The sequence below is a fragment of the Oreochromis niloticus genome, linkage group LG22 (genome assembly GCF_001858045.2).
Source record: "Oreochromis niloticus isolate F11D_XX linkage group LG22, O_niloticus_UMD_NMBU, whole genome shotgun sequence".
Lineage (NCBI taxonomy): Eukaryota > Metazoa > Chordata > Actinopteri > Cichliformes > Cichlidae > Oreochromis > Oreochromis niloticus.
Genome location: NC_031985.2, coordinates 11080654 through 11104228, shown reverse-complemented (window position 1 = coordinate 11104228; position 23575 = coordinate 11080654). Strand labels below are relative to the sequence as shown.

Here is a 23575-nt window from a genome sequence, read left to right as displayed (position 1 = left end):
GGGCAGGGTGGTGTATGGGAAAATAGTGTTTGTTGACAGTCTGAGTGGCACAGGGAAAGAAGCTGTTTGTGAGTCTGGAGGTGTAGGACCTGATTTACCTGAGGCACCGACCACAGGCCAGCAGGTCAAACAGGTGGTGGGCAGATTGCAAGGAGTCACCTGTGATGGCTCTGGTTTTCCTGTGACAGAAGGATCTGGTGATGGCGGTGCTAATTACCCTCAGCGCAGCCTTCCTGTTCTCAGTAGTGGCCCCTGAGTACGAAACACGCAGGCAGTAGGAGAGCATGCGCTCCACTGAGGAGTAGTTGAAGGCCAGCAGCTTCTGGTCCATGTTATTCTTCCCCAGGACATGGAGGAATCCAGCCGCTGCTGAGCCTTCTTTAAGCAACTGGCTATATGGCCTATAACAAGAGTGAAATTGCTGAATTTTGAATGGAATTTTTCAAATAAACCATTGATCTACAGTTGATCAGTTACACGTTTTTACGTTTTTACAACTTCTCCATCCACCCATCCGTCTGTTCGTCCATCTGTCCGTCCGTCTGTGCGTCCGTCTGTTCGTCCGTAGGTCTGCTCACCCGCTTGCCTGCTTATTTGAGGCCAGGTCGCAGGGGCAGCAACCAATGCAGAGAAACCCACATCTCCCTCTCCACAGCCACCACTTCCAGGTTATCCAGGGGAAGACAGAAGCTTTCTCAGGCTAGCCAACAGATATAATCTCCCCAGTGTGTCCTGGGTCTAACCACTGGCCTCCTCCAGGTAGGACATGCCCAGAATACCTCACCCAAGGGGTGTCCTGATCAGATGCCTGAAACACCTCAACTGTCTCCTTTTAACGAGAAGGAGTAGCGGCTCTACTCTGAGCCCGTCTCAAATGGCTGATCTCCTCACCCTGTCTGTGAGGGAGAGGCCAGCCACCCTTCAGAGAAAGCTGATTTCTGCTGCTTATATCCACAATCTCATTCTTTCAGTCACTATCCAGAACTCGTGACTGTAGGTCAGCAGTGTCAGTGTCAGCATCACAGCAGCTGTATATGTAGTTTAAGTTTCTTACAGGCAAAAGTTTCAGATGTCGACATGCAGCACATAATATTTATTCACATTTATTTTATTATACACGATACAGAATTTTGTGTTTTTCATTGAGCATTTCTGAAAGGCAGCTTTAAATGTTTGTGGTATTAGCTTTACATACTCTACTCAAGTTGTTTACAGTTTTTTCTGAATGCTTAACCCCTGTGATTCTTATAGCACAATTTCTAAAACTATTAATACTTATAGCAAAACCACTCACTGAGTTTGCAAAACTAAAAGCACAAACACTGCTTTGCACTCAGTTTGCCATTTTGTAACACACACCTTGCAAAACTGTAGCTACAATCCACTGCACAGCACTCTTTGCAGAACTGTAAACACAACTCACTGCTTTACACTCAATTTCCAAATGATCAACACACTCCTAGCAAAACTATACACATTTATGGCTATTATTTGCAGTATTTTGCCAACTGTCTGGCACACTGTCACATGTGAAAACTGTTTTACATAATTAGTTCACTTTGCAATCAGCCTAAGCACTATAAATAAGCTACAGGTAAGCTGTCCGTGTGGAGTACAATGGAGGGAGCAGGAAGAGTGAGAAGAGTGAGAATTAGAGGAGGCCGAGGAAGAGGACGTGGAGGTGAAGAAGTAGGATGAAGAGGACGACAAGGACAAGGAGGTGAAGTTAGAGGAAGAGGACAAAGAGGAGCAAGAGGAGGACGAGGAGGGAGAAGAGGAAGGGTAAGAAGAGTAAGAAATAGAATTACTGATGACATCAGAGCTACAATAGTGGACCATGTAATCAACCATGGAATGACCCTGAGGGAAGCTGGCCAACGGGTTCAGCCTAACTTGAGCCGCTACACTGTAGCAAGCATCATAAGGATATTCCGAAATGAGAATCGGTTAGTACAGTCACTTTGCACTAAGATTTGTAGCACTGCCATATGCTAATGAGAAACACAACAATACCATAGATGTAAAAATACTGAAATTGTTACTTTACAGAATTGCTAGAAGACCAGATGCTGGGGGCAGAGGAAGAATGTTCACTGCAGACCAAGAAACCCATATAGTCAAAATGGTGATTGCAAATAATTCCATAAGGCTATGCGAAATTCAGCAGCGCATAATTGAGGATGACACCACCTTCCAAAACATACAAAATGTGAACATTTCTGTATTTGGTCGTGTACTTGCCCGCAACAGAATCCGAATGAAACAAATCTACAGAGTACCTTTTGAAAGAAACAGTGAACGTGTAAAACAGCTGTGATATGACTATGTGCAGGTAAGCTATAGTATCATTGGTACTGAATCTGGAAGTGCATACTGTAGTGCTGTGCATGTGCCTGCTGTGCTGAATTTGTTTTGTCTTGTCTAGAGAATGATGGAGCTAGAGGCAGATGCCATGGGTCATGAGCAGTTTTTTGTGGATGAGGCTGGTTTTCACCTCACTAAGACAAGGAGACGTGGCAGGAACATTATTGGACACCGTGCCATAATCAATGTCCCAGGACAACGTGGTGGTAACATAACTATGTGTGCAGCTATAAGTCAAAATGGTGTTGTTCACCATCATGCAACCCTGGGCCCATATAACACTGCACACATTATTACATTCCTGGACATCTTACATGACATGCTCACTAATGTTCAGAGACCAGAGCAGACCAGATACGTCATCATATGGGACAATGGTAGTTTCCATAAGGCTGCTTTGGTCCGCAACTGGTTTACAGATCACCCACTCTTCACTGTACTCAACCTCCCCCCATGCTCTTCATTCTTGAGTCCAATTGAAGAGTTCTTCTCTGCCTGGCGCTGGAAGGTCTAAGACCATCATCCCCATCAACGCATAGCCCTTTTACAGGCAATGGAGGAGGCATGTGGGGATATTGACCAGGCATCATGTCAGGCCTGGATACGCCATTCCAGAAGATATTTTCCCCGGTGCCTTGGACTAGAGGACATTGCATGTGATGTTAACGAAATTTTGTGGCCGGACCCAGAGAGACGACACGATGTAGACTGATTTCTTTCTTTTTTTTCCTCAGTGAAATTAATATTTTGTTTTGACTTGGAAATAAACACTTGTGTTTGTTTTGATGTTTGTGAATAAACACCAGTACTTGAAGTTTGGATTCTTCTATGTTTACGGACCTATGACAAAAGTATGACCTCAAACTGACATAGCCTACCTTGTGCACAGAGAAAGCAAAAGCCAGATGTGTTTTTTATTCATACCATCAGTGTGTAGTTGGTGCATTGTGTGCTTATTAATGTGATGGCTTGTGTTAACTGTTTCATACGAAAATACCATTTTTATGAAGGTTTGGACAGTTAAGCAAGGTTTATTAGCTTTTGCAAAAAAACTACAATGTTTTGCTGATTTGGTGAAGTGTTTTCTTATTTGTGTGTAGAGCTTTGCGAAAATAGCCAGTAGTTACAAAAAATGTGCTTAAGCCATCAGAAAAACCTGTAACATGTAAATTACAAATAAAAATAACAAGTTAAATATATGAACATAAATTACTATAAATACAATTTAATGTAAAGTAAAACGTTTTGCATTTATGACAGGTTTTATTAACCTTAATAAATACAAATTTGACTGTATATGTTGTTTAAGACAGAGTGCTAGAAGCAAGGACTTGATACTTATTGTCACAGGAAATCAGGTGATAGTATAGCTCACTGGACATTATTAACGGCTAAATTACTGTTAAAAATGTTTTTATTTTAATTAAAATACAGGACAAATTTGTCCTAAAGCCTTTTAGAATTTTAAAATAAAAGTATGATGTAGATTAATTAATTTTTTTTTAATTAAAAAAAAAAGAATCTGATTCTCATTTAAATTTATGATAAACCAGACACATGAAAAGTTACATAATGCTACATGAATAGAAATACAAACTCACATTGATAAGTTACCACGAGAGAACCTTGATATAGTGGAGATGTCATCTGAATTTCAGGAGCGGGACCACTCCTCCTTCACGCCCCTTCCGACCTCAGACTATAAATGCCCCCTTCTCCAATACCCGTTGTTCTCATTTCCATGCCCCACCCTTCCCCCACTTTCTTTCCCTCTCTTCTCCTCTTCTCTCCTCCTCCCTGGACACACACACACACACACACACACACACACACACACACAAGGTGTTCTTTGTTCACATGTATACCTATGTCATATGTTAATGAACCTATGCATATTCATGTAACCTCAATAAAAGAGCAGTGTTACGGGAGAGCGGACGAGAGCAACTGGGGTCAAGCGAAGGAACGGCGCCTGTCCAGTTCTCTCCCGTGCACGTGAAACATTAAGAATGTTGCCTACTCGTGTCTTGCTTGCTGTGTAATCACATTGCCTTCAACGTTCCAGCGAATAGGTTCAAGCTACAAACCTATCATTAATTGGTCCTTCGACGCCGGATCCCTGGAGTCGGCATTCACCGAGGAGAGAACCCTGACGTCAGCGAGACGTGAGAATTTGTCATCGGGCCGGTGGATTAGCTGTCCGTTTTCTCTCCCCGACGAATGACGATCGGCGGGATCCGAGGCTGATATTACACGCTAAGCAACGCCGAGTAAGTTGGAAGAGTTGACTGGGTTAGTGTCCCAGAACTGGGTTAGGGTCCCGAGAGAGAGGTTTTGGTAAAATCGCCCAAGGGCCCAAGCGTCCGGTGAGTGTCCGGTTTTGAAATCGCCCTGGGTTTGTGTCCCGAGCGTCCCTTCACTGGGTTTTGAGTCGCGCGACTGGGTTAGGGTCCCAAAAGAGTGTTGCTGTGTTTGTGTGAATGCTGCGGAGCAGGCGCGGTCTGTGACACGGTTGTTGTTATTATGGGTTCCCGAGCAAGTAAGACTGCCTTACAGGGAGACGACACATCGCGAGATATTTATATTCTCATACAAAACTGTGATTTTTGAGGGTAAATTGGTTGCTGTAAAATGTTTAGATTCAGAGAACACAGCAGCCTTGAAGAGCGTGCAGAGAAGGCCAGCCCACATCAGCAGCAGTTAAGCTATGCTCTGGTGAATGGCTTCTCCCACCCCTTGCTGACACAAAATGTTTAGATGATTCTTTAGATTGCCCTGATCAACAACAGCCTGTGCTCCAGACCATTAATTTAACCAGTTGTTAAAAGTAATCTGCATTAAGCTTAAGGCTGCTCAAATTCAGTACAATGACATATGAGATGAAGTAAAATAGGCAAATATTTTACCTAATTACGTGCATAGAGGCACTTGACCTGTTTGAAAACTGTCATCCTAATATGAGCCATTGTTGAGATATAGAGCACGCCTGTGAAAACAACTAATATGCTGAACCCTGTATGAAGCAGCTGAAAACTACATGATGGAGAAGCTGAGTTGAATATGAAAATGTAAGTCTTTGCCACTGTGGGCAAAGCATGCAACCACTGTGTGAGGTTGTGTTGCTGTCTCTTCTGAGCTGATGAGCAAGCTACACATTATCAGATCAGGAGCTGGCTGAGAACTCATCAAAGAAAGGGGAAGAGAACTATGATAACTCGAGTATGTAGCGTATCCGTGAGTTCAGCTTCTTCTTTCAGATGTGCAGCAGTTTTCCTGGATCTTGATTCATGTGTGTAGAGTGTTCATAGCATCAGCATCATGTTTTTGTTTATTTGCTTTGTTGGGTTGAAAACTAACTAGATAAACTTGTGATCATACTTATGGATCACCATGGCAGATATCATCAGCCATATGGTCTATTTACGCAGATGAAAAAAGTGAGTGTGAATGTGCCTGACGTCGCAGTGTGTGTGTGCGCTGTGTAAACGTAATTGTCTCCAATTGTGAGAGCGGTGATTCTGCAGGTCACCAGCTAGTGTAAAGAAAAAAAGAGTAAAAAAGAGACAAAATCTACATTGTAGATGAAAAATCATAGGAAAAAGGTTTTGTGTTTATTAGCCAAGAACAACTACAATCTCATTTTCTGCTTTTAAGAAAGGAGAGTTCTGTGTGTTGGTTAAGCAGTGATGATAATAATGAAAATGTCTTAGTTTTGTCACTTTCAGATTAAAGCAGACCTGGACCAATTTTCCACATGCAGCGGTCGGAATAAAGTTATACTTTAAGATCATTGGAAACATTCAGGCCAATTTCTGGCTAACTTATTTACAGCTCCATGTGTCCTTCATCCTCACAAGTGAGCTCTCACTCCTCCCTGAAGACAAGGAATGAAGTTCCAAGGAGCAATAACATGGCAGATAAAGAGACAGCAGGAAAGTCCTGAGCAAAGAGTCCCAGCAAGCAGCAGCAGTGTGGACAAACAGCAGTGGAGAAGAAGAGCAAACCATCATCCTGACTGATCGGATGAATGACACTGTGTTTCCAACAAGCTGCAAAGTCACTGTGCATGTGAAAAGAACGTTTGAGGAGAACTGAGGAGACTGTTGGAGGTTGACATTTGCCACTTTCGGAGTAAAAGAGCAAGAAGAGACAGTGGGACACAGGACAAAGCTGAAGAAGAACTGCCGGCTGTTGGACTGTTGAAGTGGGAGAGGACAACAGAGTGGGAGTAAGTAAGGACACAGAGGAATGCTGTTGTTTAATGTGGGAAATCAAAATTTGGGTTAGCAAACCTGGGGAAAATAATACTGACTGCTTAAGTTGGAAAATTGTGAAGGAATCTGAACCACTGCAAAAAGAAACATATACAAAATCACACACACAAGCAGAATATGCATTAACCCTACTAATACAAACACAAGAGAGCTCATGAAGATTAGACACCATCTTGAGCATGTGAGTCTGTTTATCACCTCGTGTGATCCAAAGATCAGTGGACTCATAGCACATTAGTTACAAAATGATGATCAATTAATAGCAGAGAAGTGTGTAGGAAAGGCAGCTTTAAGAACATGCCCTGCTGGAGATGCAGCTCCACAGACATTGATTAAACCTGCCTAATAACACAAACACACGCAATGAAAATCAGCTTCTCTCTCATCAGTGTTAAAATAGTGTAAATTTAACAGACACTTGCTATCAAATGCTGAATTTATCCAATGCTGACAGTTAACTCTCTAGGTTGCAGGACAACAGTTTACTTTTTGTGGGAAAAAAGATTCTGGTTTGACCAACCAGTGATCAGACAATAAATTTAGTTGTTAATATAGTAAATTGGGAGATGCTTTATGCCTGATTGATGCAGCACAAGTAATTTACTGTATGAGGGACATTCTATTTTTGTGATAACATTTTGAACATGCATTTCTGTTGTCCTGTCAACTTAGTGGGTTAATAGCTGATATGCAAATTAGTTGGTTGTTCTTAGATTAATGAAAGGTAACTGAATTCTAGCACGAGTGAATGAGATGTGTTGGAGTTTGTTAGAGTGGAGACTCTAAAACACTGAGTTTCCTGTTGTGATGTGCGAGTGACTCCTGCACCCAGATACACAACTCTGAATATATAAGAACAAACGTCTTTTGCGAAATGCATGACAACATGTCACATGTTTTATGATGATGGGGGAAAAGGAAAACTAAATAAAATTTGTGGCCTAAATGAGTAAAAGTACAGTCCTGGGGATTAAAATTCATAGCTAATAAGACATGAGGCTTATGTTGTGTGTTGTGCGGCTGATGGTTGGTTTTGAATTAATCTAGCTGATGATTTTTCTTTTGTTGTGAAGTTGAGCCTGCCAATTAGTATGATGGTTTGATAAATCATGCTAATGGTATGATTTACCCTCCTGAGATGAGGAGCATGTGTCATGACTTAACAAGGCCTTTTTATTTTGATACTTTCACAGTGCACTGAAAGTTTTATTGATAATCTCTGTTTGAGCAGATCTGCACGATTACAACAGAAGCGCTATATGACGCGTCGTCGAGAAAATTGTTGCAAGTGAGTTTCTCCACATTAAAATGGGCTCAGGAGAAAGTCACTTATCTGGGACAATTAGGAAACAAGTTCCTGTCCAAAAGGATTCAACGAGAAAATCCAGTCTAAATTCTTTTCTTTTTGAAATGACGTCATTTTGCTAAGAGTGGAAACTAAATGCGACAATAATTTCCACTATCAGCAAAGAAAGAATGAATGAATGAATGAATGAGTGAGAGAAAATAAAAATGGGAGACTGACTGACTGGTAAAGGCGGACAGAAGCTGACAGACTGACTGACATCACTGTGTGAAGTTAACCCCCACCTGACAAAGGTGCAGATGAATCTGTGTGTGTTTCTTTTTACAAGGAGCAGGAAGATGATAACAACATCCGAGGTTGCGTGACGATTTAGCCTTTTAAATGCCCTTTCTGTGTCTGTGCAGCTACCAGGGGTGTTATTCACTACCTTGTGTTGTTCACAGAGGTGACTGTGAGAAAGAGTGTATACCTGTGCAGCGCTAACATTTCTACAGCATTACAGTCTTCATGTGATTTGATCATGTGATTTATACCAGGATAGCTGGTTGATGTTTTCTACTACAGGATTTCTGGGTTTATGTGTGAAGAAAACTGTGTTTACAGGTTATGAGTTGGTGATGCTGTTACACTGTGTTGTTGGGGAAATGTGAAGGTTACTTTGATGATGTGAATAACATGTGAGACATTCCCTCTGTTGAAACTAGTGTTACTTCTTTCCACAGCTATGGATGGCTAACTTTATGGTCTTTTTGTAGCACCTCTGGACCCTGTCAACTTGTGCCTGATCACCAGGATTGTCCATGTGTGTTGCTAATGTTTGTTTTTCTAAGAGTGCATGTAGAGGATTCAGCAGAGACGGACAAGTAACATGAGAAAGCAAATAGGAGATGCAGTGTTTGTGGAATAGTTTGATATGGAGCTCATTAGCTGGCCACTACTGAGCTCCTAGTGTTAAATACATGGAGTGACTTTGCTTAAGGGAAGTCACCGATTACATTAATGTTAACTGAGTACATGGGATGATCCATGTTTGGGGCAAATTATGCCAATAATTGTAGTTTACTGATTTGAGAAAACCTGCACATGATACTTGTCCTGTTGATGCGTTATTACTCTAATGATACAATTGTTTATAAGTGTGAAGGTTGATTTTACTTCCAGGTCTTGTTTTCCAGGCCATGATGGTGTATATGCAGGCTCCTGGCAGAGCTAGGTTTTCAAAACACACTAACAGCTTTTATTGCAGGGTTATAGGTCCGGGGTGGTGCTGCTCCAGAGGGGGAGACGCCCTGATGTTGCCTGGGACATGATCTAGCTAACCTTTTTCTTTCAGACAGGAATCTAGGTTTGATGAGTTGACTCATGGGAGTGTCCATGCGTCAAGAGGAGGGGTCCAGAATTACATGAATTACATGAAACTATGTTTTCTATGTTTTCTAAACTATGTTTTTTATGATTTTTGTGTGATTTGTGTGATTAACAGTTCATTTACGGGTATTAAACCTATGCAAAGTGGTGCATCCATGTTCAGATGAGGCTTTGATGGTCCATAAATGAAGCTCACTGAACTAAAGAATGTGGTTTGATGATGATTGACATACTTTAGGAGTTTTTCCTCCTAGCAAGGAAATACAGGTGCAGCAATCAGAGTATTGCTGAAAGGAATCTCCTGAGAAATCTTCTGAGGCCCAGTGAGAAGCAACCCATTCCAGGCATAACCGCGTCCAGGCAGTGGTTGAGGTCAAAGGTTGAGCTGTTTGGGGCCCATTGGGAGATCAGATTCCACAGCCACAGCAAGGACCACGAAGCTGCGTTGGAATGAGAGCTGTGCCAAGGGGGCTTTCCAGAGGCCAACAGAGGAGATTGTGGACAACAGACGGGCACCTGAAGGATGAGGGAAGCGTGCCAAGCTCCACCGACAGCGCAGGGGGAGTCCAGGATGGCATCATGATTCTGTGAAAAGCACAGGAGCCAGAAGCTATGGTGGTGATGACAGCAGTTTCCTATGAACATCACCTAATGCTGTGTCACTGTACTGTGCATATGATGGCACACTGAAGACTGCTGGAATCATAACAGCAGTAAGATAACGGGATCCAGTACCCTTTCCACAGAGGGTTTTCCTGTAGAGGATGGACAATGGAGGATATGTATCCCCCACAGGACAAGGAGGCCTGAAGTGAGGTGATGGGGGTTGGCAGAGAGGCCATAAAACTAGAGTGCTGAAGAGGTCTGCAGCTTTCATGATAGCTGAGACCCATGTTGACAAACAACAAACTCAACTGGTATGTTTGAATGTCTATTCTACATACATTTGGACTCTGATCCTATGGACAGTGATGGAAACAACTAGAAGACACATTTATGATGCCCTGCAGAACTTAAACCACTCTGCAGAGAGACGTGCGATTTACATGTCTTGCAGAGGAGCACAACCAAGCTGGAGTGATCTTGAAAATGTTAATTTCTCTTTTGACTGTTGACGATTCATCTGTTTGCTTGTAGGATGCAGTTTACCATTGAATGAGATTAATGAGAACTTGGATAACTGCTAATACATTTGTGAAACTGTGTACGTTTACATATGCTGAGTATAAAAATGTTTGCATTGACACTGTCAGACATGACGTGATCATAACTGGGGACTTTTCTAGCATAATTGCCAAAAGGGGGGAAATGTTAGATTTGTATTGTTTATTGCCATTTATGCTTAGAAATATTTACTCATATATGCTTAGAAGTATATAATCGATTGTGTAGTGATAGGAGGTTTGATCCTTAATAGTCTGTAACAACTCTGTGTAGCATGAAGAGGGGAGTGCGTTCACTCCTCTTCAGAGTGTTCTGGCATAGATCACACACCTCCTAGGAGAGGTCGTATCTTCTCTTCCTGATATATGGTATAGCAAACACACGTATATCTGTTTGAGTCTAAGAGCCTTCTGTTTAGATGGACGGCTCTGGGGAGTCTTCCTGGGGTCACAGTTTGACCCCCACACACACACACACACACACACACACACACACACACACACACAAGGTGTTCTTTGTTCACATGTATACCTATGTCATATGTTAATGAACCTATGCATATTCATGTAACCTCAATAAAAGAGCAGTGTTACGGGAGAGCGGACGAGAGCAACTGGGGTCAAGCGAAGGAACGGCGCCTGTCCAGTTCTCTCCCGTGCACGTGAAACATTAAGAATGTTGCCTACTCGTGTCTTGCTTGCTGTGTAATCACATTGCCTTCAACGTTCCAGCGAATAGGTTCAAGCTACAAACCTATCACCCTGAATACAGGCTTAAGATATTTTAGCTACATAGGGATCATTTTCCACTACATATTAAGTTGTATGAAAACAGCATTGTTCATAAAAAGTGTATTTTTCTCCTCCCTGTTGATTTACCACCACATTAATGTTCTTACCTTCTATGTATTTCTGTGGACGGCTCATCATGCTGAGGCGTCAAGCTCCTGACTTCAGAGTTAGTCCAACTGTGTCTGAATCACAAAAACAAAATAGCAAACTGGTGCTAATATGGAATCAGTTCCTTCTATATTTAAAAGAAAGATTAGCATCAAGATTCACCTCTGCGACCCTCACCTCAGGCTTTTCAAAGAGAAGTGAAGCACAACACCTTTCACAGCTCTCTGCTAAAAAAGCAACTTCCTGATGACTTTAAAGGTGACGGAGGAGGGTCTATCTACAGCTTAGTTCAACTATTTTGAAACAAATAAATAATACGTTTTTGTACATTTATTAATACAGCAAGTTTGTATTAAACTTGCAAACAACCAAAAAAACACATTTACAACACTTGTTTAGGTACAAATATGAAAAAATTTTGTTATCTGTGATCCTGTTATTATTTATTTTTTTTTGTAGTTATTTTTAGTTTCTATGCCTGATGTTACATTAGTGTATTATGTATGTATGGGGTTCCGGGTCGCTGCTCGTGCGCTCGACCGGCCAGTCAGCTGAGCAGTTTTGCGTTCTTTTTCTAACTTTAATGCTCTTTTCGTTGTTGTATTTCGCCGTCTACTCGGTATATTTGTATTCTTTTCTTTTTCCTCATTTTTGTGATTTTTTGGACTTGTTTTCGACACTCAACATGACCCCAAGGCTCACCTACACCAGGGACTCCCTCATCCACCTGCAGCCGCAGCTGCAGCCCGACCTCCAGCTTTTCCGCTCCGCTTCCACAGACTACTTTCCCGAGGAAATACTCCGTGGACACGGAAATCGAAAAACTCACAATAACAAGGTAACCAGGAGGGGATTAAAGAAGAGTGGGGTGAGAGCCAGACTAAAGAGGGAGACACACAAACAACGAGCGCTCCCGTCCATTATCCTTGCTAATGTGCGGTCTCTCTGCTCCAAGCTGGATGAGCTGCAAACCTGCATCAACCACCTGCATGAGTACAGAACTGCGTCCGTTCTGGCATTCACGGAATTGTGGTTAAACAACAGCGACGACGACAGCACGCTGCACATTGATGGCTTTTCATCACCTCTTCGTCTGAACAGAGACCGCGAACGCACCGGGAAGCAACATGGCGGCGGCGTGTGTCTGTATGTAAACAACAGCTGGTGCTCTACAGTCACTGTGAGGGAGAAGCTGTGCACTACAGACATCGAGCTTCTGGCTGTTTCCCTGCGCCCCTACTACCTCCCCAGAGAATTCTCACAGCTTTCATCATCTTGGTTTACATCCACCCCAGAGCTGATGCAGCTAAAGCCACAGAGTACATCACCAACACTCTGTACAAACTGGAACAATTATCACCGAACTCTCCCAAGTTCATCCTGGGTGATTTCAACCACTGTTCCCCTGACAAGTCGCTTAGAGGATACCAACAGTATGTTTCATGCAGCACACGTCAGGGGAAGACTCTGGATAAATGCTATGGCTCTGTACCCGATGCATTTAAAGCCCTACCCCTCCCCCCTCTCGGCTCAGCAGACCACCACACCATCCTGCTGGCCCCTGCTTACACCCCAGTCATCAAGAGGATTAGAAAGGTCTCCAAAAACATCAAGCAGTGGACAGAGGAAAGTATCCTCACCCTACAAGGATGTTTCGAAGCCACTGACTGGGACAGTCTTCTTTCTCCCTCTGATGACATTGACAAACAAGTCAACACGGTGACATCATACATCTCCTTCTGTGTTGACAACATTATCCCCTCAAAAACAGTCTCCATCTACCTCAACAACAAACCTTGGATCACCAAGGAACTCAAGGAAATCCTTAATAAAAAAAAGAGGATTTTCTTCACCGGCTCTGCACTGGACAAAAAGGAGGTCAACAGGGAGGTGAAGAGGGCCATAAAAACTGCTAAACTGGAGTATAAAAACACAGTTGAAAAAAAATTCACCAAAGGGGACCTCCACTCAGCCTGGCAGGGCCTCAAAACCATGGCCTCTGTGAATACTGCAGTCACCACCCCCAGAACCATCCAGGTGGAGGGCAGCAACCCCTCCTCCCTCCCTGACGACCTCAAAGGTTTAGGACGGACAACATGGCCCAGCTTGAGGAGTCCAGATCCTCACTCAAACCTGGCAGCTCTGCACTCACCTTCAGGTCTGAGGACGTGGTGAGAGCCCTCAGGAGGACCAGGGAGAGGAGCTCACCCGGCCCTGACAACATCAGCAGTCGAGTTCTGAGGCACTGTGCAGGGCAACTAGGAAGTGTGTTCTGGACTCTATTTCAACACTCAATTGACAGTCACACCGTCCCCCAGCTGTGGAAACACTCCACAGTCATCCCCATCCCCAAAAGAAACAACCCAAAGTCTCTGAATGATCTTCGTCCTGTTGCCCTCACCTCCTGGTGATGAAGGCCATGGAGAAGATCATAAAACAGCACATTGTAAGAGCAACTGACCCCCTGATGGACCCACTCCAGTTTGCTTACCGTGCACGCAGAAGTGTTGATGATGCCAAAATCTTCATCTTGGACTCCATCCACAAACATCTGGAGCTCCCTGACTCCTCTGCCAGACTTCTGTTTGCTGATTTCTCATCAGCATTCAACACTCTGCAGCCTCATATCCTGGCCACTAAACTTTGCACCTGATTTCACCTGGATGATCAGCTAATCCTGTGGATATTGGACTTTTTGACCAACAGGACTCAGAAAGTTTGGGTCAACAAGTCTCTTTCCGGTCTCCGTTCCACCTCCACTGGCTCCCCCCAGGGCTGTGTGCTCTCCCCCCTGCTCTTCATCCTCTACACCGATGACTGCAGATCCACACAGCCCAACTCTCACCTGGTTAAATATGCTGACGACACAGTTCTCCTGTCACTGCTGTCAGGCCCCTCACAACACCACGGGCCCACTCTTCAGGAGTTTGTAGAGTGGTGTGACAGCTCCAAACTTGAATTGAACATGAGCAAAACCAAAGAGATGGTGGTGACCTTCTCCAGTAGGCAGAGGGATCTGGCTGCTTCAGTCACCACCACCATCCACGGGAAGCCAGTGGAGGTAGTTGAGGAGTATAAATACCTGGGAACCATCTTCGACAACCTCCTGAAATTCTCTGCCAACACAGAGGAGATTCTCAGGAGGTGCCACCAATGGCTATACCTCCTTAGGAAACTCAACTCCTTTGGAGTCAGCACACCCATCATGATGACTTTCTACTATGCCTTCCTGGAAAGCATCATGACCTTCTCCATCACCTGCTGGTTCCACTCCCTCAGCCTTCAGAACAGGAACAGACTGCAGCACACTGCATCAGTGTGCTCAAAAATCATTGGCCTGCCTGTCAGAACTCTGGCACAGGTTTTCAGCCAACAGGCCCTCAGACAGGCAGCCAAAATCATCAATGACTCCTCTCACATTCTTCACCCCCTCTGGGCGATGCCTCCGCTGCATTTCCTGCAGGACTGAGAGGAGGAGAGCCACCTTTGTCCCCAAAGCCACTCTGCTTTTTAACTCCAGCCGATAAGAACATTTCCCACACCCAGAAACATAAACTACACGCTTCCTACACTACTGACACTTTATTCACTTTTAGTCACTTGCAGTTATTTATTCACCTTCAGTCACTTTAATTTTAAAACTGTGTAATTTTAAAACTATATATACTGTATATTCTGTGTATTTATTATTTCACTCCTATTGCCTGTTCTTATTGTCCTTATCTTCAACGTATGCTGCTCGGTTGTTTGTTAATTGCCCCTTGGGGATAAATAAAGTCTTCTGATTCTGATTCTGATTATAACATGCTAAAGATTTTCTCTTGCATGAGTCAAGTTTTATTTTGCTGCACAGATTTGTAATTTTAGTTTTTAACAATAAACTACCAAATATTTTTTAAAACATGTTTCACTCTTGCTTGTTTAACACTATACAAACATTTCATTAAGGACAGATCATTCGAAAGAATAAACATGATTTATTGATGAACAAAATATAGATAAATGTTTGGCGGTTTGCCCGTCTCAGCAGAACGGAACCCCAGCTGTGAAAGGGATTAGAGCAGGACCCCCCGGAGCCTAGACGCTGATGGTGATGATGAACGTAGCTTGAGAGATGAGAGGTGGAGATGGGGAGGAGGTGGGTCGCACAAAAGCATCTGCAAAGGAGAAAGACAGATGCGCAGTGAGATATAAAGTACGTGGCATGAATGCTGATTGGCCTGGAAAAGGCCGGGAGAAGGTGATTGGACTAGACCAGTGATGACACAAACAGCTTGACAGTGTGGGAAAGTGGAAGTGATAAAGCTTATATTTAGCTGGCATAATTGAACTAAAATTTATTTTATTGCATTCGTGTTGACTTGGTAAAGTAAAACTGTGAATATGTTTGCTTTAAAGGCCAGTTTACAAGCAGCGGAATAAATTTTTGTTTGTATTTTTTCACATTGGATTTTGATTTCTTTAACTGATTTGATTCTGATTCAGTTTTGAATCAGACAGTCAGAAATATTATAATTTTGATCATTTATCAGTACATATCCATATTTTTATCTAAAAACAAAGCTGACACTTGTGAGACTTCATCAGAGGTGTGAGCATCACAGCAGATGCCTTTGTGTCAAAGTAACTGAGGAGAAAACAGAAAAACATGAAGGAGATTTTCCTGGCTTGGCTTTTTAGAGCAGATAAAATATTACTTAAAAATATTCAGCAGTTGTTAAAAAATGGAAGAAAATCATGAAACAACATATGAACATTACCTGATGCTGCTGAGAGCAAATTTACAGATGTTTTGTTGGAGACCCAGCTAAATGTTTTGCAATTTGGCATAGTTTGCAAAAGTTTTCTTCATACTGAACAGCAGAAATTAGGCTTTCTTGTCAGAGGTCATTTTTGGAAAAAAAACAAAAACAAAACAGCAGCCTACAGCGCTGTAAACAAAGACTGGTGTGCAATAAGCAAGTGAATAATGCAGAAAACAGAGATTTGAGATGGGAAACTGTTCTTGAAGTACACTGAGAGAGAGAGAGAGAGGGCTGTGCAGGAAGTGTCATTTTATTGTGGTGAAAACAATAAAATCACAAAACAGCCAAAGTAAGAAGCGTAGTTTTCATCCTCTTTTGCTGCTGGTTCAGTGAATTCTGGTTGGAGAGTGACGAAACCTACAGCTTCAGAATCTGTGAGATGTCGGTTTCCAGCACCCAACAGGATGTATATGTACGTGTCGTTGGGTGAACGGAGGGATGTGTTTGTGTCTGTGTTCACATCTTTGTGGAGAATCTGTTTACTTGCTCTCATTTGCTGTTTTAGCTGTTTGGTGGTTGTTGAAATGGTTTTGTGAGCTTTAACCTGAGATTCTAGGGTTTCTGGCAAAATACATTTATATTTAAAAAACGATTCAGGATTTAATGAATTGATATCACGTTATTTACGCTAAAATTGATTTTAATGGGAAAATTGATTTTTTAAACCCACCCTTAGGCACACCCCCTAGGGTTGTTGAGAATGACTTCCAGACAGATGGACAAACCGATGGTGACTAATCAACCGGACAAAGAACACGACCATAGTGATAGATGTAGCTATACCAAGTGATAGCAACATCAGGTAAAAGGAGCACAAGAGCTCAAGAAGTACCAAGGGCTGAGAGAAGAGCTTGAACTGTGTTTCTCTGTCCAGAAGAGCACAGTCCTAGGAGTCTCTCCCAGGTCTCTGGTAGAGGACCTGAGCTTGAATGATAAAAGACCGCCTGCAGGGTGAGAGGGGATTTTAAAAAAATAAAATAAAAAAAAATTAAAGCTGTAAACAGCGATGAGAGGGCCCCTGCACTACCAGACGCGCTGTGGTCATTCTGTGCTGTGGTCCACTTGAGTTGCAGCTTGGGTGTGCTGTGGGTCAGCAGAGTGAACACCTCTTATGCCCACTAAGTGGTGATGGAGAACACCCACTAACTGTGTGCCCTGATTTATATCATGCCTCAAACCACCAGCTGAGCCAATTTTACACAGGTATCTGTACTGCTGCTTAAGAATGCCTGGTCTTTTGCCACCTCTGCATTTGCCAATGTTATGGGAATGTTCCCGACTAGCGGAGAGTGCAAAGGAACATTAGCAACATAGCTTGCTAACCCATTAATCTCTTTTAGTAGTACAGCCTTATGCTCCAGCTTAACACAACAAAAAGGAAAGGGGCACCATCTTGTGGCAGTATTATGCAATTGTGCTTTAATTCACAAAGAGGCAGACAATTTCTTCTTCTGTGACATTATGTCAAAAACAGCACGTTAAACAGTTTAATACCACTTCTTAGGGGAGAAAGTAATAGTGGGTCAATGTAGTGTCCAGTCTGGCCTCAGTCTAACATAAAAAGAAGAAGAGAGCAAACTTTTCTTTTCTACAGACTGTGATCATGACCTCTTGTCAATTATATTGAAAGAGTTGAAGCCAGTGAAATAATAAACACAACTATGTTGCTAAACTAATGTATTTTAATAAAGATGTCATTTAATGTCCCTTCTCTGAACAGCAGCGTATACACCCACAGTAAATGAACAATGATGAGCCTGATTCCCTGAATGTGTGTTTTTCTTACTCATGCAAATAATTCTGTCATCATCCACTTTAGTTATCTTCTGTGGGCTTTCAGGTCCTTTGGTGTTGCTGAACTGACAAGTTCATTCAACTTATCAGGCATGCTTTAGCTGCTCCTTGTGTACCTTGCTTCCCTGAGTACTAATATCATCTCTCCTTGTTTTCCCAGTGTGGATCCCTCCTTTGGCCACAAGAAGTGGATCCCTGTTCATCATTACCTCGCCTGCTGCTGCAAGAGCTAGTTGCTTTTCTTGGGGTGGCTGTGACTCAGGAGGTAGAGCAGCTCACCTAGTAACTGGAAGGTTGGTGGGTTGATCCCTGTCTGCAAGCCAAATATATTTGGGCATGATACTAATTCCAGTGCATCCATCAGAGTGTGAGTGTTAGAAAGCACTTACATAGAAACAGTATGAAAAAAGCCTGTGCCTCCCCTAGACCTGAAAATCACCATTTGTTCTCATTGCTGTTACCTTTAATCATTTTGTTAAATTACAACAACTTTAGAAACTAATCATGGTCAACATACAACATCCACATCTAATGTGAATAGCAGAATCATCAAGTGAGGATTGATTTCTTTTTTGTGGATTATTTTTATGTATATTTGTTTTCCCCCATTATTTTTAACAGGCTTTAGGTGCATAAATGTAAACAGTCATTGTGCAGCATAAAAGAGGAACTTAGTGGCCAAAATACAACTGCAAAACTGTTCACTATCTATGGAGCATGACTCAGCTTTTTCTTAACTTTTCAAACTGTATCAGTGTTTGTGAACAATGACCTGTATATACCTTTAGCATTGTTGGTGGCTTTCCAGATGTACACACACAGTCAAGACAAGCTGGATAGTCGCTCTCCTCTTTAGTCCAAAGGATGTGGGGTTCATGTTTTCCAAAAATAACTTTAGATCTCAATTTGTCTGATTATAGAACAGTTTTCCACTTTGCCTCAGTCAACTTTAAATGGCTTTGACCCAAAGAAGATGGTGGTGTTTCTGGTTTCTGGATTATGGTGCCATCATCATGGCATCATCTTTACATGACAGAGCTTTGACCTGCATTTGTGGATAGCACAGTTAGCTGTTTTTGCATACAGTGATTTCTGGAAGGGTTCCTGAGTCCATACATGGATTTTCAGGTTTGCCACTTGTGGACAGAGTTTGCTCAAGATTGTCTGAATCTTTTGATTTATGTACTGTAGATAAGATATTGAAAATCTTCTCAATTTTGCATTGAGGAACTCTGAAATTGTTCAATTTGTAGACGGGTCATTAATGTGACATGGCGATTTCACTGTCCTACCAGATAAAATGAAGCTTATACGTAAGTTCAGTAAGGAAGATCTGTAGTCACATCGATCTGCTTCCTGGATGTTTTGGATGCTTTGCATCACTTTCACTTTCCCATGCGGTCAAGCTCACATCACAGGTCTAGTCCAATCATCTTTCTGGCTACCTTCTTCGGGCCAATCAGCCTCCACTTGGCATGCTTTAAATCTCACTGCTCATCTGTCACTCTCCCTTGCAGACGCCTCCCTGCAACCCACCTCCTCCTCTCTCATGTTACTCAGGCTCCATCCAAATGGTTCAAAATTTATGTTTTACTTGGACATGTTAAAAAAAGACTTTATTTTTTAAAACTTTGTGCCAAATACTTGGCCCTATGTGAAAAATTCAGCCTTTGTCTCGTCAGTTCATTTTGTCCAGTCTCTTATTGTCAACTTGTGAACTCTGACTTTAACTGAGACCAGACAGGCCGGGATTTCTTTAGATCTTGTTCTGGCTTCTTTTGTGAGCTGCTGCATGAATCGTTGATGTCTTCTTGGAGTAATTTTGGTAAGTTGGCCCCTAATGGAAAGATTCCCCACTGTTTTCTTCATTTGTGTATAATGACTCTCACTGTGGTCACTGGAGTCCCAAAGCCTAAGAAATGGCTTTGTAACCCTTTCCAGACTGAGAGATGTCAATGACTTTAAGTGATTTCTTGATTCAACAGGTCTGACAGCAATCAGTAACCACATTATTTTCAAATATTGAAAACACAATGACAAGAAGTCAACAGACTGGAGGTCTTTATTTCCATCAAGCACAATTGTTTTTCCTGGATCAGTGTCATTCAAACTTTTCCAGGAAATAGTTTTTGCAAAAGCTTTAAAAAATAGAAAAAAACAAAATAAATGGTTGGAAACTGTTTCACAGAAAGTACGAGAACAGCGGCTCATAATAATAATGTCAATGAAGACAAAAGATATAAGATACGAAATATTATTCAAGTATATATCTGGCATGTAACTGGTGACCTGTTGAGGGCCCTCCCCCCTCCATCTCCCCCCACCAACATTTAATTGATTAAGCAGGTAAAGCAATTAGAAGGATATTTTTCATGTTTTATTATTCAACTCTTCTCTTTAAGTTTTTCCTTGAAGTTTCTTTTAAGTCTTTGTAACATCAGAGTTGGAAAGTATCATTTCACTATCTCTACCCTGTACTTAGATTGTTTTGTACGCTGAACTTGATGTAAACCGAATACAAACTGTCCAGTTAAGTTATTTCTTTGAGGTATAGTGCACCATTTATCAAACCAACACTTCAGGCCAGGAGCGCCACCTTTTACCTCCGTCCTGTCACAGACTTCTCCATCAGGATTTTCCTCATACCAGTTGCTGGTATGAGGAACCAGTTGTCTGGTTCTTTGTTGTTCCAGTAAATCACCCTAAGAGATAAAAACAAACAAACAATAATTGCTTCAGTAAAAACTGGTATTTTTAATTGTGGGAATAAAAAACTATTTTAACAACAGTGAAACTTATTTATCAGTGATGAGCTGTTCACCCACAACCATGCACCCTCTTTGGTAGTTAAGTGTTCTTTTCTAAACACTAATATAGACTTAAATGTCACCTCAGCTGGTACAATCCAACTTTTATTATGCACAAATAGTGGTTAGCATTGCTGCCTCACAGCAAGAAGGTCCCAAGTTCAATTCCACCATTTGTACTTTACAGTACTAATGTACAGTACTTTACAATTTCACAGATAGTGTCAGAAGTTCATGTTGCAGATAGAGACCATTGTGCATTAATGCATTCATCCGAACAAATGAAAAACTCATAGTGGTAGAATATCACTTTTATCCAGATCAGTAGATGTTTAAAGTGTGGAGACTGATTAATGCTGTTTGTATAATATGCTGCAGGGGTGCAGGGAAAGGTAGGACTGACTCCCCAGGAGGGGCAATTGCAAGCCTTGAATGAAAAGGTGTTTTTGTTTTTTAGTTTTTTTGCATTTTTAAAAATGTCTTGTAATACGTGTCATAATTGAGACAAATGATGCAAAATGGTTATATCCACCCTGCACTTGGACTCACAGTCACCTACACAGAAAAACTGCATTAGCAACGTTCTGTCAAAAGAAATGTGCACAGACACAATGAACAGGTTGAGAATGATTTAGCTATAAGCAGAGTCAGTGTTAGATATGACACAATCAAAATAACTCAGCACAGCTTAACACCATCAAATCCTTTAATTTCAAAAAGAGCCAGAGAGAGTGAAGCAGCAGCATCAGCAGGTCTGCCTCCAAATGATGTGACTCAAACTGAGATCATGTGGCAGCAACCAAAAGTTATTCCCAGCGATCACTCATTCACCTGTAAGCTTATCAACACTAACACCAAATGACATTAAGCTTTATTGTATGTTGACCCAGTGGTTCTTAACGGGTGTGCCATGAGGTAAGCAAGACATTTTGAGGAAGTAGGTGTTCTTCAGGGAGATGAAACAGCATTTTAAAATACCACAATGACAGTGGTTGTTAAATAAAAAAAGAAAAATGTAGGGAGTCACATATATTGTGAATAACAATTTTTGTTGCTAGTTTGAATTAAACGTGAGCTGCAAACCAACACTCTTGCCAATGTTTTCATGTCTTGTGTGTGTGTGAATTGTCTTGTGTATTGACTTTCATGTATCTTTCATGTCAGATGTGATTTTGTATTTTATGAGCGTGAAATCGTCTCTTCACAGACTTCCTGTGGCTGCAATAAAGTGCTGAAGTCAGAAGATGGCCAGTGCATTTGTGAGCTAACAGCACAGATAAATTCTGTTTCTTTGGTAATTTAAAGCAGATCAGAAATTTTATTGCTTTTAAATAAAGTTTATGAATAAAGTGTACAAACTCACAGAAGTAGAACGTCAAAAAGACAGCAGTTGCCAGGAGAACACAGACAACCACCACCGCCCCTATTTTTGTGGTGACCATTGACCCTCTGTTTACTTGTTCATGTTGAGGTTCAAAAACTTCATCTGTTGAATATTTAGAGGAGACAGAGGGTGGATTAATTAAATAACACAACATAGTGTAGCTGTGTGCAGGTAAAAGGACTGTAATATTTATTAGTAATGATCCAGTATTTATGAGTTATAGCATTCACAGGTTGGAGGACCACAGCTGCAAAGAAACACTGACATGCTAAATAAGGGATTACCACACGTCAAATACATCACAAGCCCCAATCGTTCCTCTTTTTATCATTTTCTAAGTCACTTTAAACTTACAATTAAATGTCTGTCTTGGCATTTTCTCCTATCAATAAAACTTAACAAAGTCTGAATGCTTAAATTTTGCAAATGTGCAGAGTAAATATCATCATCTATAGACTTGCAGCTTGATGACAGATTTTAAGATATGTGCTGATGATCCTGTTTTTATTCCAGAATAAACATATTATGTTCAAATAGCTTTTATACAGAACAAAAGAAAAGTCGTCTTTACCTTCCCCCACATTGCCACTGTCTGAATGGCTCATCGTTTCAGGTTTAAAGATCCTGAGTTCAGAATTAGTCCAGCTGTCTCTGAATAATAGAAGTATTTTAATAAAGATTTATGTTTTACTGAAGCTTTTGACAACAGCAGAAAAACACAAGTATTTGGCGATATTTCTCCTGAAGCTATGTTTGCTCTTCTCTTTAGGCTGTTCAAAAGAAACACTGTACCTCATTTTCATGTTTCACAACTTTCTCATGAATCATGATAACGGGGAGGAGACTTCATCCACAGTCTACTTCCTCATATTTGAATAACACTTTTTCACAAAATCCATTTTTATACATTTCATGGAAACTACTGTTCTTTTGTAAATTAATAAAAATACCACAAGGACCACAGCCCTGCAGGCGCTGCAGTCTTCTCCAGAGTTTAATTGCAGGACTCACAACCTTCCTCTCTCTTCCCCTTCATAACACAGTCTTCCCAGTTGTTCAGCACCAAGAGCTCAGACAGAAAACTGACATCACCAGGAATTAGGCATGGAGAGCTGCTAAATTCAAAATATGACCTCACAGTGGAAAAGGAACAAAAAGGAAAAGTAGCCTTCAAAATAAAACAGGAAAAACCCAAAAGACGAAAACCATGTAATCATTTTCCAGAGAGGACTCTCTTTTAACTTGTGGATTTTACATTTTAATTAACTATACATGCATGCATGGTTGATAACCCACTATCTTCTTCAGGCCATCTTCTACCTTTACTAGTCTTGTGGTCTCAGCGAAAGCTCAAGAGAGACAGAGTATTCTGAAGTCTTGTCTCTCCTCTTTCACTACCAGCTGTCAATC

The 23575-nt window shown here is 41.6% G+C and overlaps 1 protein-coding gene and 1 long non-coding RNA gene across 3 annotated transcripts in view; both read right to left on the bottom strand.

The window, feature by feature from the left end:
- Positions 1–11607, bottom strand: part of LOC109196495 (C-type lectin domain family 10 member A) — a 32587-nt gene extending 20980 nt beyond the window's left edge. The window contains exon 1 of one of the 2 annotated variants that reach the window (XM_019350539.2): positions 11553–11607. The gene's annotated coding sequence lies outside the window, so the exon portion shown is untranslated. Of the gene's footprint in view, positions 1–11537 lie in introns of both variants that reach the window. The other variant, XM_025902252.1, reaches the window with a different exon arrangement.
- Positions 11608–20437: 8830 nt separating this feature from the next.
- On the bottom strand, positions 20438–23091 carry LOC109196502 (uncharacterized). The gene is made up of 3 exons (XR_002057946.2): positions 22737–23091; positions 22145–22267; positions 20438–20676 (listed from the first exon to the last, which is right to left on the bottom strand). It is a non-coding gene; the product is annotated as an uncharacterized LOC109196502 (long non-coding RNA).
- Positions 23092–23575: the final 484 nt, after the last annotated feature.